This window comes from Manihot esculenta, chromosome 3, assembly GCF_001659605.2.
Source record: "Manihot esculenta cultivar AM560-2 chromosome 3, M.esculenta_v8, whole genome shotgun sequence".
NCBI lineage: Eukaryota > Viridiplantae > Streptophyta > Magnoliopsida > Malpighiales > Euphorbiaceae > Manihot > Manihot esculenta.
The window spans coordinates 4,527,612-4,531,989 of record NC_035163.2 but is presented as its reverse complement, the minus strand read 5'-3'; positions in this window follow the sequence as shown (position 1 = coordinate 4,531,989).

The following is a 4,378-nucleotide window of genomic DNA, read 5'->3' as shown; positions in this document are numbered from 1 at the left end:
AAGGTAGATGCTGCCTCCAAGAACCGCCAAAGTCTAACACACATAGTCGAAGCATATCTTCTATGGTCTGGATGGTCCTTTTTGACTGTCCATCAGTCTGTGGGTGGAACGCAGTGCTAAAATCTAATCTCGTGCCCATCGCACTCTACAGACTTCGCCAAAATCTGGAAGTAAACCGAGGTCCTCTATCTGAAACTATAGACACTGGAACTCTATGTAATCTCACTATCTCATCCAGATAGACCTGTGCCAACTTATCCACAGAATAGTTACTCCGTACTGGAAGAAAATGAGCAGATTTCGTGAGTCTGTCCACAATTACCCATATAGAGTCTATCCTGTTGGACGTAGCTGGTAAACCCACTACAAAATCCATGGCTATGTTCAGTGGCGGAGCCAGGCCCTTCACTTTGGTAGGGCACCACCGCCTCCAGTGCACTCCCCACCTCCACTAGTCCCCTCACCTCCACCACCGGTGCTTTCTCCTTCTCCACCAGTCCAATCTCCTCCCCCACCACCCCCAGTGCGATCCCCACCTCCACCTATCCACTCATCACCGCCGCCGCTGCCTCCAATGCACTCCCCACCTCCACCAGTCCCCTCACCTCCACCACCGGTGCTTTCTCCTCCTCCACCAGTTCAATCTCCTCCCCCACCACCCCCAGTGCAATCCCCACCTCCACCTGTCCACTCACCACCACCACCACCTCCAGTGAACTCCCCACCTCCACCACCGGTGCTTTCTCCTCCTCCACCAGTTCAATCTCCTCCCCCACCACCCCCAGTGCAATCCCCACCTCCACCTGTCCACTCACCACCACCACCACCTCCAGTGAACTCCCCACCTCCACCAGTCCCCTCACCTCCACCACCGGTGCTTTCTCCTCCTCCACCAGTCCAATCACCTCCCCCACCACCCCCAGTGCAATCCCCACCTCCACCTGTCCACTCACCACCACCACCACCTCCAGTGCACTCCCCACCTCCACCAGTCCCTTCACCTCCACCACCGGTGCTTTCTCCTCCTCCGCTGCGGCACCTTCATCCCCTTCAAAGTATTTTCCGGTCGCCGGTACGGCACGTGCCCCCCCTTGCCGTACCGTCCCTCCGCCCCTGGCTATGTTCTCCCATTCCCACTCTGGAATCGGTAATGGGTTAAGCATTCCGGCTGGTTTCTGATGCTCTAGTTTCACCCTCTGGCAAACCTCACAGGCTGTCACGAACTGCGCCACTTCTTTCTTCATGGCTGGCCACCAATAGACCCTTTTCAGATCCTGATACATCTTGGTGGCTCCTGGGTGAACACTATATAACTTAAAAACCTGAAAACATATCACATACTTAAGAAAAAACATCAATCCTACCCTTCTATAGCATTCCAACACCCCGGATTCCACCGAACGACAGGAATTCCGGTGTCGGATTCTAGCCGGGTATGACAGAGGGTAGGATTAATCAGGCTTGTGAAAAATGAGTTCATGAATTTAGGAGATTAGAGGAATTCAAAAAGAAGATTTATGAAGAAGTCTTCTGCCTTTTCTCTACCGGCTATAATCAAGGCCTTAAAACTGCTCAAAATGCCCTAACCATTCTTTTAACTAATCTCCAAGCTCTAGAATTCGATTCTAACAACGATGAAGTTTAGTATGGAGGATGATAACCCTCTTCCAAGACTCGCCCTGCTCCTACTCATTCTCATTCAACGGCTAACCCTTCAAAATCTCTCGCTTCACCAACTGTTGGTGACGATTTAGTTAGTACTACTCCTAATTCCCTTGTGGTTTTTACCTCGAATCCTACAAATGCATCTAAACCATGAACTTATTGGTTATTTTAAATCTTAAGTGAGTACAGATGTGTTTTCTTTGTGTTCATGCTATCTTACTTGTTTCTTATTTATTTATTTTTACCAATGGATGCTTGCTGTGAATGAGTGATCATTGTGAGCCCTAAAATTAATTTGGATGTTGTTGCGCAAGACCATACAATGAAATTAACTTAAATTAATTCTTTAAATTTGATATCACCAATGTCATTAATTTTGACTCATGTCTATCAAACTGTAGTTTTGCTTTTATTATCTAATGTTAATCTCCAAATACACAACTGTATTAACTGTGGTTCATGGATCAATTTAGTTGTTATTTACCTTCTTTACTTTATAACTCGACTTATTTGGCATTGGGGTCAATTTCAAAGGCTGGTGCCTGCCATCGTTATGATTTTTTCCTTATTTTATCTTACAACTCGGCTTATCCAGTACTGAGAGTAAATTTTTGAAGTTGGTGCCTGCCATGACTGCGGTTTTTTCCTTGTTTTATCTTGCAACTCAACTTATCTAGGATTGAGGGTCAATTTTTAATGCTCTACTGTGGTTGAGATATCTTTTTTGTTTTATCCTGCAACTCGGCTTATCTAGCACTAGAGGTTAATTTCTGAGGCTAGTGCCTACTATGGTTGAGATCTTTTTTTCCTTATTTTATTTTGTAACTCAGCTTATCTAGCACTAAGGGTCAATTTTTGAGATTGGTGCCTACTGTAGTTGAGATTTTTTCCTTATTGTATCATGCAACTTGGCTTATCTGGCACCGAGGGTCAATTTCTGAGGCCAGTGCTTGCTATGATTGCGATTTTTCTTTATTTTATCCTGCAACTCAGCTTATTTGGCACTGAGGTTAATTTCTGAGGTTGGTGCTTGTTGTGGTTGAGATTTTTTCCTTAGTTTATCCTATAACTCAGCTTACTTGACACCATGGGTCAATTTTCAAGGCTGGTGCCTACTGTAGTTGAGATTTTTTTTTCCTTGTTTTATCTTGCAACTTGACTTATCTAGCATCGGGGGTTAATTTTTGAGGTTGATGCCTATCGTGCTTGAGATTGTTTTCTTATTTTATCCTACAATTCGGCTTATCTAGCACCAATGATCAATTTTCAAGGTCGGTGCCTGCCATAGTTATGATTTTTCTTTGTTTTAGCTGCAATTATACTTCTACAATCTCTAGCAACAACAATTTCAACTGAATACTACTTATTGTATATCATATGTTCATTATATCAACTTTATTTTAGTGAAAATACTTTTTTAAGATGTTGGATGTTCCAAGCTTGGACTCCATATTCCCTTGTAGATCTTTGATTCTATAAACCCCAAGTCAGATGATCTTGGTAATTCTAAAAGGTCCTTCCCAAGTGGGCGCTAATTTCCCTACGATAACTTTCTTTTCGGTTGCTTCTAATTTTCTTAGGGTCAGGTCATCAACCTTAAACTTCCTTTCTCAAACTTTTTGGTTGTAATATCTAGCTATATAAGCCGCTGGTCGTACTTGTATTTCATCTCTTATCTCCTCCAAAGCGTCCAAGTTACTTATCAACTTATCCCCATTAGAATTTCATCGTTGAATTGTATTTGATGAGTCAAAACCTGCAATTCTAGGGGGACTATTGCCTCAGTTTCGTAGGCTAAAGAGAAAGGAGTTTTGCCTGTTGCCATCCTCGGCATTGTCCAAAATGCCTATAAAATTTGAAAAGCTCTACTGCCCAATTCATTTTAGCTCCATTTAGTATTTTTTTTTTCAATCCTTGAAAGATATGTTGTTTGTCACTTTGGCTTGGCTATTCGTTTGCGGGTGTCCTACAGACAAAAATTTATGCCATATCCCCAAATTTTGAGTGAATTCTTTGAATGATGTGCAATCAAACTACTTCCCATTATCTGAAATGAGAACCTTTGGTACCTTGGAATGACAAATGATGATCTCCCACACGAATTTATCAACTTTTTGGCAGTAATGTTTGAGGCGGCCTCCACTTCAGGCTATTTGGAGAAGTACTCTACCGCTATCACCATAAATCTCCCTTGCTCGATAGTTTTTGAAAAAGGTCCCAATATATCTATTCTCCATTGTGAAAAGGGATAAGAGCTAGATAAACTCACTTGCGGTCTTGCCCGTGTGTTAATTCCATTCCCAAACTGTTGGCAGAAATCACACTTTTTAACAAACTCATCTGCCTCCTTTTTATTGTGGGCCAGAAGAATCCCTGCTGAAAGATCTTGTTCATTAGCATTGTAGCTCCTTTGTGTGCTTCATATATCCCTTGATACACTTCTTTTAACCATAGGGTTGATTTCCCTCTCTGATACAAGGTACCCCTTAACACTTTGTAATTGGCAGCCTTAGCTGCCATTTTCTAGGCTTCTAATCTATCTTCTGGTAGCTTTCTGTTCTCAAGGTACTCTATATAAGGATCTGCCAACACGGCTCTATATGTAGCTACATGACCAAAGATGACTTCTCGAAGCTCAGATGACCTACTTGTTCCACATACACCTCATCAGGGAGTTGAGCCAGTTCCTCCATCGATAGTTTGCTGAGCAGGT